Source organism: Battus philenor, unplaced genomic scaffold (genome assembly GCF_028537555.1).
Source record: "Battus philenor isolate CCGP_79_NKW_IND1 unplaced genomic scaffold, ilBatPhil1.0.hap1 SCAF_5, whole genome shotgun sequence".
Lineage (NCBI taxonomy): Eukaryota > Metazoa > Arthropoda > Insecta > Lepidoptera > Papilionidae > Battus > Battus philenor.
Window position 1 is genome coordinate 6,115,430 of NW_027181715.1, and position 14,732 is coordinate 6,130,161.

Consider the following 14,732-nt stretch of genomic DNA (forward strand, 5'->3'; position numbering starts at 1 on the left):
AGCGGTTAGTTTGGACTTACGTTTTGTATATTATTTGATTTTTTCTTAATTTAAATTCAACTATTTAATTTAAATTTCTGATAAGATTCGACTTTTTGTTTAAACATGTCGATGCCATATTACTGTTCAAAAGAGGACGTTCTATGCATGAAACTGTAATGATAATACTGTCAGCGTTGTAAAACCCGAGAGAGTACCGGTTTTATAAAAAATCTATAGGAAAAGTGTGATATATAAAATATTTTTTTATTCCCTAAGCTCATTTTACTTATAATTCTATTTTAATGTTTAAGAAATTATGTTAAATTGTTTTAATAAGATAATTTTTAAGCAACAATTTTTTAACAACAAGTCCAGCTGTGGACATCTTGCGGTTGCAATGAATGAATTATTGAGTTTGGACAGATATTAACAAGATGTTTCTCAGTAGGTATTAATAATGACGCATAAATGGTACAACGAAAAAAAGTTTTCGCTTGAACCTCCGCAGCGATTGAATCTCTAAAGACGTCGTTAAGCTGGTTGTTATACATAAAAAGATGTCAGAAATAATGTTAATTTAAGGAAGTAAATTAGTATATAATATAACAATATATATAATATAACAATAAGTAATCACCAAAATGATATGAGTGATGTTCCATTCCATTGCTGACATAACAATTTTTGAAAAATCTGTACAAAATTTCCTGGATATTTAGGAAAAAATAGGACTTTATTTTATCTAGATTAAAATGCGTAAAGTATTGTGTATGTTTTGCTACTTAGTAACCCATTAGTGACTCATTAATAAGCGCTTCAAACGGCTGTTCACATAAATGGAGTAAGCGCAGCAAACTCATCAGAAAGTCTTTGTTGAAATAATGCAAAGCGACATCTTTTAGAACGCCGACGTTCCGAAATGGGTGAGAAAGGAACGCGAAATTAAATTTTTAAATTATCTTTCTTAACGAATTTACGTAGCATTGAATTTTTCTATCCGACGTATACGGTGACGAGAATTGATAGCGAAGGTCATAGAACTCACTCTAATGGAAAATTTACATTTTTCATCACCAAAAATCATTTTACATGTTATTTTAATAATACTTGTATACTAATTATATTAAATTGTGACAGTAATATCCTTTCTTAGCAAAAAATTTTTAACAAAAAATTATTACCAACTTTTTTGAACATTTGAGACATTTTTTTTTTATAATGTCTTCAAAAACGGGCAAGAATTCGACGTCATCTAGAATTTTGTATTTAAAAACTCCGAATTATTATAAGCCTTTTTTGTCATGATGATATAGCTTATCTCTATATTTTCTCTTCTTAACTTAAATATTAAGAACCATCCATCACTTAATGAATAAAACCTAACATGCCGCAAGTAACACCTAATTGCCGAGTCGGGCAGAGATTTAGGTGACCAGTTTGCTAAAGCACACAACATCTTCTAATATACCAAATGGCATTGGGAATTGCCATTCCAGGCCTTGTTACGTAAATTGCGGTTTACGAGTACATACTACGTAGAAATTGCAAAATCACTGTCGCAGTTAAACTAGTTTCTTCTCAATATTATATGGGTGGAGTCTGACAATCGACAAATTAACTTACTTAAAATTAAAAAAAACGGAGTATTAAACATTGCTCCTATTCATAGGTTTTTGTATTTTACTTTGTTAGAATAAAAAATTTAATTAATTTTTGATTTAGGTTAGTTTTTTTTTTCAGAGTTAAATATTTTAATAAGTAGCTTTTTTTTTATTTTAACCATCATTAGATATAAAAAAGTAGTCTACATAACCCAACACAGTACGTTATGTAATAACATACGATACGATTAAATAAAAATCTAATTCTTAAAATGTTTTAAATCCGTTGACAAAGAAAGAAAAATGTCCAAACATGCATAGAATTTAATAAATAAAATTTTCGAATAAGTATCAACAGAGCAAAATCATTAAATCCTAATTTTTCTCTCAAAAGAAAATTCAATAAATTTACAATATGTACATGTTATTAACCGCTAACACAACAATTTACATAAATGTTGAAAGCAGTTCTCCTTTGCTTTTTTAAAGCAATCATTGTAACCAAACCAAACTCAAGAGAAGCATAAAGAAAGCATAAATAAGTACCGTTCATTGGTAAAAGTTTTTGTTACATAAAGTTTAAGTACAGTATATGTATGCATGTATAGTAAAAAAGGGAAGCTTCGTCTTTATAAAAGTTTCATTGCCGATCGATACGTGATGAGAATAGTAGAACAGATCGTATGATCCTTTTCACAGCCCGATCTAAACAACATAATACAGTTACGTTTCCAGAAAATTAAATCCACCTATTTTCCCACGTTTATTGCCGCGAGAAACTTTACTATTCATTTTCCTCTTATATTAAAAGGGGAGTGAAGCTATAATGTCCTCTTACGCCTATTGCGCTGGAAAATAAGATTTTAAATCTGATTAGAATCCTCATTGCTGAGGTTCTATAATAAAAGATATATTGGCATTCTTGCTATCACTTCATTTTCCATTACCTCAATCACTTTTACTACTCGTGTAAATTTAATGCACTACAAACATAAATGAAAATTTTTAAAGTGATGTTTTTGTTACAGTGCCTATTATGATTAGGGTGACTATGACGCCGAAATAGTGATTTGTCCAAGAAAATGAACATGAGGGGAAGACCTACAAGCTATAATAACTGCGTCCTTGTTTACATATTTCGATGCATTCATATATTTCCCTAAGGTGCACAAAAGTGGTACTTACACATTACATATGAACATAAATAAAACGAATCACGTTCTGTCCGGTAAAATCTTTCTAGAAAAATAATTTCATTGCAAAACTTAAATATGGATTTCATAGCAGTTGTTACATATGGTATGTAATAAATTATACTTTTATTATTTTAATTCAAATATTAATGATAGTTTATCGAATTGCGGACTTCAACAAATACCAAATCTCCTTAGGATCGAACGGTATGTTCTAAACTACATTTTTTTAATATGTTATTCAAAAACCGCGGTTGGTTATTTTGAATTATTTATAATAATCGGAAACTTCTTCTAAACAGGACCTATTCCTATATTCAAGGATATTAAAAGATTTAGTATTGTTATAACTTACTGTTTCTTGGGAAACAAATATGCCTGAAGACAACACAGCAAAGATGAAAAGTACTACGATCAAGTCAATGAATTGATTGAGATATAATCATAGAAATAGGAGCGATACGATTCAGTCTTGGCAAGATTGAACATCAAATCATTTCTGGGACTAGAAGTCCGTGTCAGTTTCCCATACAGCATTAATAGTGTTATGAAAATTTGGTTAGAAAGAAAAAAGAGCATGGTGATAAAAAGTAACCGCAACGAATCTTACTTAAGTCTATCTAATTTTAGACACGAGTCATCAGATCTGGCATCCGTACGGTGAGTTCAATCTATAAAATACTAAGAACTTATGTCTAGTAAATTCGTGTGTAGTAATTGCAAAAAATTTCTGTAAGTAATTCCCCTTAAATATTCAATTACCATATTTGTTGATATATCAACTGATATCCTACGTGTTATCCAGAACCGCTACTACTACTATTATCTAATTCTTTGTAAATGAAAAACGTTTATGAACGTATACGTGTCAATATTGTTATTTGACTTTTTTGTGCCAACGCAAGTCAACTCTCAGCGATAAGACACGGAATCTTCGATGGTATATGAATATGTACATACTTATAAATACAAACATACTCTCTAAGTAATATGTAGATGGGGTATTTAATCGGATGGCCCTTCCGTATTGATCCAAATCTTTGAGTAAACCTTGTCGTAAGTTGTACCACATACTTCTATCGTACTATAAGCTTTTCAAATTAATTATATCACGCAAATTTCATCATTACATTGTATTAATAATTTAATAAACACACGCGAAAACTGTCTAAGGAAAATTTACTAAATATTACCTCTGTAGTCGATAATATAAGAATATAATATTTCGATCTATTGTTTTTATTAATAAAACTATGAATGACTATCCCCAGTCATAATTCTTACAACAAAGAATACATTAATAAATTTTTTATCACAAAAAATAAAATTGTTTATCTGATCGATTTAGTCGATAGTAAATAAACGAGATATCTTGGAACGTTAATCCGAAAGCCACGGCCGCTAAATTAAGAGAAGTTGTAATGAACTGGCGTTAAATTCTACCGAGGGATGTATACTGACTAATGGCGATGCTGACCGACTTACTCTAACATCTGACCGACTTGTTACACCAAAAGGGTTTGTATCACTAAACCCTATTTAATTTATTTAACCCATTGATACTTACGTTCTTTTGTTTGTTTGTGTATTCCGAACACGTTCGTTATTCAAATTAATATTTCTTTTCCATTCTATTATAAAGAAACAGAATTATAGTAACATAAAAAGTACAATGTGTGGTTTTATGACTCGAGGCATTTTATTACAGACAATAGTATTGAAACAGAAGAAGAAAAAGTAGCGGGTAGTCAATGTGAACATTGTTAGAGACATTTAAAAATACATATGATAAATATTGTACAGAGGTTGCCCAATGACAGAGGACTCAGACTTGCATAGAATTAACCAACAATAAATCTATGTCATGCAGTGATCATAATTATTTTAGCTATAATGAAAATCAAATAAACTACAATGAAATACAACAACCCTAGAGCAGTATATTATTTAAAATTTATTGTTTACAATTTACTCGTATATGAAGTCTGCTTAAAATCTACATACACTTTTTACATATACTAATGATAAAAATATTAAAATACGTTATTATAAGTATAAGCATACAAATAAACTTAATTGTAATCAATGTGGATGAAATTCGTCGCGCTTGTCTAAGAGAAAATAGAAAAAAATTAAATAAATAAACAGATAAGCAATTGTCGAAAAAAAAAACTCCTGCATACAAATAGTAAATATTTTATATTTTTTAATGACAGAGTTTGTTCATATTATTGTACATTAACACGTGTACATTTTTGAGTATTTTTTAAAAAAAGATGAAGAAGAAATACCCCATGTTTATTAGACGCTGTTAGTAAGATAAATATTTTAACTAAAGTGTTGATATATATAATATATAAATAAATAGATTGTAAATAAATCATAAAGATTATTTGTATTCTAATGTGTTATGTTTGTGTTGGCATAAATGCATTCTATTTTAATTTCAGACAGATAACGAATCATGGTATATCATGAGATCATTTCGTGTATAAATGATATAAAGCAATATAATCTATGATTATTTTGGTTATATATCAAAAAGACACAAAAAGTCAACGAAAACTTAAAAATTATAAATTATTACAAATTGATCACTTTTTTTTTTCAATATATTTACTCTAGAAAATTCAATGCTCATTTTTTATAATTTAGTCCTTTTGTTTATAAACTCCCGATTCTCCATTCTGATCACATTGTAATTTGGTTTGGAATTCTAATACGTATTGATTTCAAATTAAAGCTAAAAAATTTGTTTCGAAATTAATTATCCACTTGTTATATCATTTTACTAACTTCTTTCAATGTTCTGTTTGCAACTAAAGGGAACGAGCTCCACCAACCAGCGATAGAAAAAATTTTCGAAGAATCACGTCGTGTAAAGTAAAGACGTGTTTTGTCTGCAAGGTTTCCGTTCAGGAAATTTCGATCTACAGAACAGGCGTGACGTTAACGTGGATGACCGGAAACGTTAGTCAATAATAAATAACTTAAAGCATATTAACTATTATTAAAGTGTAGTTAGATAATAAATATGTGTAACTAATAAATTTTATTTTTTTTAAGTTCACAAACTAGATGAAACACGTAAAAAGTCAATGTATTGTGATTGGGGTATGCATAAACAAAGTGAGCAAGCTGCTGGGTGTGAACACGACTTGCTCTCTCACAACAAAAAGTTTTAAAAGCGTGTCATACATAATTAATTTGTCAGCAAAAACCTATAAAGTTTTTATGTATATTCCCAATCATCCTTTGAAATAGGTTACATTTTTTTTCTGACGGATTGCGACAGGCAGAGGTCTGGCAGTAAAAAGTGTACAGTTAGTAAGTGTATAGTTAGTAAGCGATAATTAATTTTAATATGTTGTATGAAATGATTTATTTTTGTAATGGTGTACCATTATACATTAATTTACAGCAAATGATCTATAACATTAACCCCTTCAAAGTTTTTACACCTATAAACGATTACCCAGCATGATATAGAGATAATACATAAAGTAGTATTTTATTTTATTTTTATTACTCTATCTTTTCAGCAGAGGAACCCAAAGCCTTATAATGACGATAACTATTGAATAAACCCATTTTTATTGCGTGCTGCGTGTAGGTTGAATGAATTGCTCTGAATTGCTTGAGAGAATGTGAATTTAATTTTTTTAGTAGCAATCCAAATGTATTAAAACGCAAATACTTGAACGATTTGAACGGTTCTCAACTTTAAAATAAGAAAATTTTTAGTTTCTAAGTCTTTGTTACACATTCTACGTATGATGTAACGCTTTGTCTTGTTGAGTAACTTTTCTTAGCTTCTATGTAGGAATTTGATTCTTTTATCGTCGTTTCATCCCATAGGCGCCCACTGCAAGGCATAGACCTACTTCAAAGATATCTATGGTAAGATAAACCTTAATCGACGCTTGGCAAGCGGTTCTGCCATCGCAGTGTAATATTATGATACGCAGAGGACTTTAAGATTATATCACGGGAATCAAACCCGGGACTTACGATCGCAAGTTAGTTTTTGTCCACTGGGCTATTACTGCTCATCCTAGCTCATCCATGATCCTTTTATATGTCCACACTATCTGAATCTTACTATAGGGAGAAACTTGTGATAAAACTCTCTTTTGTGTATATAGTATAATATAATATCATAATCAAAATAAAAAATGAAAATAATTACAAACATATTCCATTAAAATGTAATTGTTATTTGACGTACCCAACACACAAAATTCTCATATGACACAAAGGTATTGGTAGAGTAGAGTCTAACTAAAATAACATAAGCATTTTAGTGTATATCGAACCTCACTCCGATATTTTAGGAGCCGAATATTTTTAAGTGTGGCCCAGTTTCAGTTCGCTTATTGACTTTCTATCCAGTACATTTGGATCGCATGAAGTCCCCAATTTTTATCTTTTTATGTATTTAAATTTGTAAATTATATGTGGTAGCCCAGTGGTAGAGAATTTCGATTCTCATAATTTACATTTGTGTGTTATATAGAGATGCTGTTGCCCACAAACAAGACTTTGAGAGAGACATGTACCTTGCAGTGGGTGTCTATGAGTTGAAACAACGACGACTACGAAATAAAACATAATTTTCTGTGAATGAATTATACCTAAAAATATTTCTAATAATATAATAATTGTACTTACTTAACAACTGCGAGAAGAAATTACTCTTGCGTATAAAATATCTTTTTTTTTAAATCATTAAGGCTGCTGGTAGCTTGAGATTTTCCCATTATTTAATGAGATACATTAACATTTAGTACAGTATGTTAACACTGAATATTATTATTAATAATATAATCATTAACGATGTTAAACATTATTTATGAAAAATTAACAAACAACAAATATTTCAACTGTTTTGCGATACTTCACTAAACATGCGCTATACAATGTTTCTGTTTTAATTCATTTATCGAACCTTTGGTTTATTTACTTATCACAAGTTCAATATCTTAACAGGTACACAAACGTAATAAAATATTGTCGTTTTTATCTAAAGTAAATATTCTAGAATATATAATATATACCATACAAGTTGTAACACTACTTAAACCGTTGTACCGCGCCTGAGGAACGCGTTCTGAAAAACGGGTAATATCGGCCACTCCGTTCCGACAATTCGTTTTCAACGCTCGTTGCGGCGATGTTCATACTCTTTTTCCTCGGCCCACCCTCACTTTCCTAAGGAGTGGTACATCCATTTGCTTACACTAAAAAACTCCAACATTTATACATATATTACTAAAATGTTATGTTGAAATTGACTTTTCTAAATTAGAAAATATTTAATTCAAATCACTCTTAAAAGAACTTTAAAGGAATTCCTCAAAGTACCGGAGAATACATCTAACCTAGATACGTTCATTTCTATATTGTCATAAGTTATATTAATTATTTGCGACACGGTTTTACTTAGTGACCCTCTTATAATACTAAATAATATCAAACCCACTTATAAATATATGTTATGGGTGAAAATCTTAAAAGTCAGCGAATTTATTAGTTAAGTTTAAATTAACTATAATTTATAGCATAGTGTTTAAAATCTTCTATTGCCAGGCATAAGTGTGCTTTTAAGAAAACTAAATTCGTTCCAGGCTCTGCTTAAAGCTAAAAAACATAGACTCGTTAAATTAAAAAATGTAATGGCTTCGTTTCCCGTTTTTATAATTAAAAATCTTATGTTACTCCTCTTAAAGAGTAAAATGTCTATGAAACAAAGCAAACGTAAGCAGACACTGTTACGAAATTCGGGCATTTGGAGCTTGGCCAAAAGTATGAAATATTATATTAAGCTCAAATACGGTAAAGACTAAAATAAAATTTATATTTGTAATAAACTTTGGCACGTTGCGGACAGAATTAGAAACAAAAAGAAATGTCCTATGTTTTCTTTTAAAGACCGATTTTTTTATATTAAAACAAATAGCAACTAAAAGAAGCAGACTGCTCGTGAGAATGCTTAATGATTCAATAAATTTTACATATTGGCTTATAGTGTCAATGTTTACTCTTTTCCCCATATACACGAAATTCTTTACGAACTTTTTACTTTTTGTTATGACTTGAAATAAGATATTCCTTTTAACGAATTAGATAAGAGAAATGAATCGGTTAAAACTGAGTTCATTCACAGGCACCGGTTACATGATTGATGGTTATTTTTGGAGTAAATCTCGCACGAATGACGCTATTTTAAAGAATATTTCAATTTTTTTTTCTATTTTGATATAATAACAATGATTGACGTATTTATATATTATACAGCTTCTGCACAAAATACTGCAAAATACTCTGTTCAGCAACAATTTGATATATGTATGTCAAAAATTTTCGGCTTGTACAATCAAAAATATCGGTATTTTTTTAATCAATAACAATAACATTGGCGTCAATTGATATTCGTGAAAGAAGCCTTGAGCTTAGTCCGAAAAGTTTCAGGTCTAATACTATTCCTCGATAACTATAATTACTAAACTATAATTATATTCACCACATGTGTCATTAAAGAAATAATGAAATATAATGTTATGTTATTATTTACTGTGTTAATTCCTTTTTATTTCGTCTAGTTTTTATTTTGTAAAGTTTGAAGATTATTATAAATACTCTATAAAATTTTCATACAATAGATTTGTACACATAGTGCGCAAAACAGATGCCCGCTGGGTACTGGAGGTTCTGGTCACAGAGACCAGCAGGCACAACGTAAGACGTCCAACCACGAGGCCTACCTGCTGGACACAGGTCTTCCCACAACCTTTACAGTTACCATATTAAATTCGTCGCAAGACGCTGAATGCAAACAACTTCCTAACAGTCTTATCGGAAATCTATGTCCAGCGGTGCACACTCTTTGGCAGACGACAATCAAATACCGAAGGATTGTAAAGAATTTGCGTGACTCGGTTATCGATATGAAACCTTTGTGTTAAAAAATACAGCTTAATTTATTTAACAATATATGCGGTAAATATTGTATTTCCTAATTTTTTTCTAAAATTCTAATTAAAAAAGATTCTTTAAATATTGAAGATAGCTTTTATGAAAAATAAAATCCATTAGTTAATCTAACGTACATCTGTATATAGCTGCATGAAAATATAAAATATTACGAATTTTATTTGACTAATGGTTCGCTTACATAGGCCGCAATCGGTGCGGTTTTCCACTGCACGTATTTTATGACGGCATCAAACTGTAAATGGGTTTGCGGAAACCGCTCATATATAAACCTTAGATAAGAAATTCTCTTCATACATTTATAATACACTTCAACAATCAAATATTTTTCAAATTAACTCTTTGATCTTGACGATTTATTTTAAATATTTTCAACGATTTTTTAAAGAATATGTGTCAATATATCAAATAAGTATTCAGAAAAGAAATTGGTTACAAATAATTGCAACACCGGACAGTTTCTATATTTATACTTTGCTGACCTCTTTACCGTAGCACAATAGATGGCGCTAGTTGTATTTTACATCGCACTGCCATTTGTAGGCAGCCTAATATTGATTTATCTCCTATCATAGTTGGTCAGCGCTAACGCTTTTCTAAGTAGTATGATGTACCAGGCAGTAGTACCCGACCTAGTCGAGTTTCGGTCCTCTCGGGCGCTCTTGAATTGAAATTCTGACCGGGTATCAAGTGAGATAACTCTACCAGAGGTCCCTACTCGAGGGCATTTGGTTTGAGTTCACTCAACGGAGTGTCAGCCGAAGTAACTCAAAAACTCAGCGGACCTCCAATCCGGTCATACAGTATAATGTAATGAGCCTAGGTTCCCGAGGGAGCTTTCAAACTTAGCTAGCTATAATAAAAGGTAAAGCCTATGCGCCATCTACGCATTGTCCCTATAAATCTGTGGAAGTTGCAAATACTATTAGGGAAAAAGTGCACTGAACTTTAAAAAATCATTAGTATTACTTCATAAGGACACTTAGTTGCGTAAGGGATTCATCTTAACTGATTTCTTCCATGAATATAAATGTAGCGCCTACTTTCGGAACCTCTCATAATATCACCACACGTTCGTCTACTTCGTCGTTTCCCTGTTATTAAATGTCGTAGTTAAGCATGTCAATTTTTGCTACAAGTTCTCTCCAGGTTTTTCTGTTTTTGAAAAGTTTTTAAAGTCATGCATGCAAAGTGGTGTTCCACGTTTTTGTATCTGCGAAAATCCAACAAGTCGGTGATCTTCCTCTAGGCCTTGCATCGTCTGTTGATTCAAGCTTCTTTTGATTTTCTTATCTCCTCCATGCAGTGTGAGTACCTGAGGATTAAAGGCTAACAAAGTCATCACTGTTATGGTAGTACTGGATAGATTCCCAAGAGGATCTATCATAATTCACACTTTTTTACATTATTTATACATCGGATTGCCATTGTTTGTAATCTAGTTTCCAGGCAGCAGCATCCTCTGCGTATCGCGATCGCTAACCCACCTGTTAAGCGTTGCGATTATAGATAGGTCGCCGCCATAGATATATTTGACAACGACGAAACTCAACAGTTTACTAGCGTGGAATCCTACCATATAGTCAAGTTTTTTTTTAAATTTTTTAGGGTGCACGAAGTAGTGCGGCACGTTGTTCACGAAATTCTCAAGCTTCGGCGCCAACATTACATCTAGAATGTATTGACAATAATTACAAATGCATTATACCAAAATCAAGTGTGTTCCGCACGCCTGCAGAAATATAAGGAAGCCCATCACTCACTTTACAGTGGTTTATTTAAAAGGTCATGCAAAGGGGGAACTGCTTATTGATCCATCTCATCTCTCCACTCTGCCCTTGATAAATTAAATAAATAATTAAATTAATCATCACAGTCGCCACATTTTAATTAAATACACCAAGGTGGCAATCGAGATTATTGTAAGTAAATCTAATTACTCGCAATTTCTCACCACAAATTGAATAAAATATATAAAACAAAATTTTTAATAGATTAAAATTAAAAATAATATATTGAGTTTTTATTACGCTTTGTCTCAACTTACAAACTACAGTATGAATTTAGTTTTATCTTAATTATTAATTTAATTATTATAAGACTAACAAGATACTCAAATCTTATATGTATACAATGGTTTCGTATATTTAGATTAGAAGAAATTTGTTTGTCCATCCTAAGATTTTTACTACCGTAAGTTCGCTAATAAAAAGCTCAATAAAAACAGAAAAAAATGTAACTAAAACTATGACCGTAATAATGAAACATTAGAATAAAACAATTCTGCAGGACATAGTCGGAAGAGCTATAAACCACAGTAAAGATAAAATAACGGCACTTTCGGACCTGAGCTTGCTAACAATAAATTACAAGAGATTGTCCTGACTGCGACTGGACCATCTCTCTCCGAAGTGGAGTGATAACGGAAGATTATCGTTCACAACCCTTGTTCTAACTGTTCACACTGATTTTCTTTTACTTTATCTCTATGATTTAAACCTTCTGTCATATTTTTTATTACTTCAAATTTTAAAAAATTTCTTCAAATTAGATATACATGTATTACTTGTTATTTATAATGTATATATAATTATTTATGTATATATTTTTATATATATATATATATATATATATATATATTTTTTTTTTTTTTTTAATTAAAGAATGTTATTATTATTTCAGTAAGCGTGAAACTTGCCATGACAGAAGTACATGCACACACACACACACGCGCGCGTGCATTTAAGCGTGTACGTACTGAATACTACAACAACTACTACTTAATAGTTATCGATTACTTGCTTTTTATTAATAATTGCCTAGATCATTATAAACAATAATGAAATATAAAGTGCAGTATCACTTAACTACTGTTTTGGTATACTTAAAAAGAGACACGAAAACCTGATGATGACAATAATGATTAATTTACCTGGCAAAATATAATACGGGCAACAATGATGACTGTCAATAATAAATTTATCTCGCACTAGCTGTTCCCTACCCGCTTCGCGAATCTAATGAACGCCCTCTCAATTACTCCTTGAGGGTTGAATTTCGTAAAATACGTTCTTAGTTGATTTCTACTCGGCGTAGGAATATTCCTAATAAATTTCAAGCCTCTACGCCTCATTGTCCCAAAGATGAATATACACGCAAAAATTTCTTATGTGTATTTTTGTACTTATATATCGATAAGATAAATTGCCGGTTATAAGGAAAAAGAGAATTCTTTAGTTAAATATTTTAAAATACAATATTTACTAATAGTACAATACTGAATAATATAAAGAAAATAAACTTGTACATGGCATCTTAAAATTTTATGTCGAGTCCCTTTCGATACCGCTCTGCGGTTAATGGATAATAAGCAGTAACAATAAACATAAAAGTACATTACAATGTTCTAGATGAAAGCATATTTGTTCGCACGTTCATTTATATACGTGTACTAAATTGAATTTGACATTTAGAACCGTCTGTATCTGTGTCTGTGTGACCGTGTATTTATTTATTTAATTCGAATAGCGTTCCAAAAGCAGATGCATTAAAATTGCCTAAAGTTTATATCATTTAAAATTTTCTGAACATATATTTTTCGACAGCGTGACCGGTCATCGTGACTATTTTTCTTTTACAGTGGAATATATTTTTCTTGCAATGGGCATCCATCGACATCGTCTGACATGTTTTTTTGTTGACACAAAGTGTTTTTTTCTTTTGTATTAATTAAACACACCATTGTTATAAAAATCTAAACAAATAAAAATCAAATAAAACGTTTTAGTCGAAACTGAAGGTTTATTCGCTTACGTGCCCCAATTATCGAAGTTCTGTATTTCCTATCCAGTTCGTGATATTTCTCATAGCAGCTTATAAATCGTCTTTATAGTTGGCAAAATTAATTGTAAGATGCTATTGGAACCCATATAAACTTAATGCTAAAGTTAATTTAAAATATTTAACTGCATTTTATTTTTAAACATAAAGGAAAGTTTTATAACACAAAAGTGATCTTACTACATGATAAAATTAGATCTCACAAAAAGAAAAAAAAATTTTCAACAAATTAAAAAGTACGGATTCTTTTAAAAAAAATATAATTTTCCTTACGGTTTTTAAAAATATTAAATTATATATTAATGAAATATATATTATTGAAATATTTACTTTAAGTATATAAAGATAAAGGTTTATTTATTATGTTAACAAAAAATATTTATTATTATTTGAGCCTTAAAATAAATACAGCATATTTTACCCTAATGAAGACGTTGTGTGACGTGACAACACGCGTGATCCCAAACGTGACAGACGGTTAATTCGGTGTACATTAGTAAATAAAGTTAACGAGCGCTAATTTTATACATAACCTAATACAAAATGAAACGGTGCATTCAGATGATCTTAATTAGGTTAGTTAGAAATATTTCGTTAATTAGAATGTTTTTAATTTTATCGTTATTGAAAATTACATTTAAACAAAAAAATATGCCTCAAAATTTTTAATTATGTAGCCTTTTCTTTATATTAAATTATAGTTATCTCTTATGCTACACACTTATTTTTACTTTTTATTACACTTTATAAGATAGTATTATTTAAAGTTAATTCTTTGGCAAAGTTATTTTCATAACGCTAGCAAACAAATCTAACTCCGCTCTAATTTAAATAAATCAAATATCTTATGGGACACACGGAAAGCCGTCTGTTACATTCGTAACGCCAGCATACCTTGAATAAAGGGGATTTGAACGCGGAGAATGGGACTTTGTATTATTAAAGCAGGAGGAATTCGGGTCGCTGGACGAAATGCACTGCCAGTGTTCCGTTGTTTCAGTTCCGTTCTGCTCTAGCCTGTGAAGCTTCAGTGTACCGGCGGCAGGCTCGAGGAACGGACGTATCCCGTCGCTTCTACTAAGCTCTCGTGAAAATCGCCGTTGACGCGCTCCAAAAAAATATT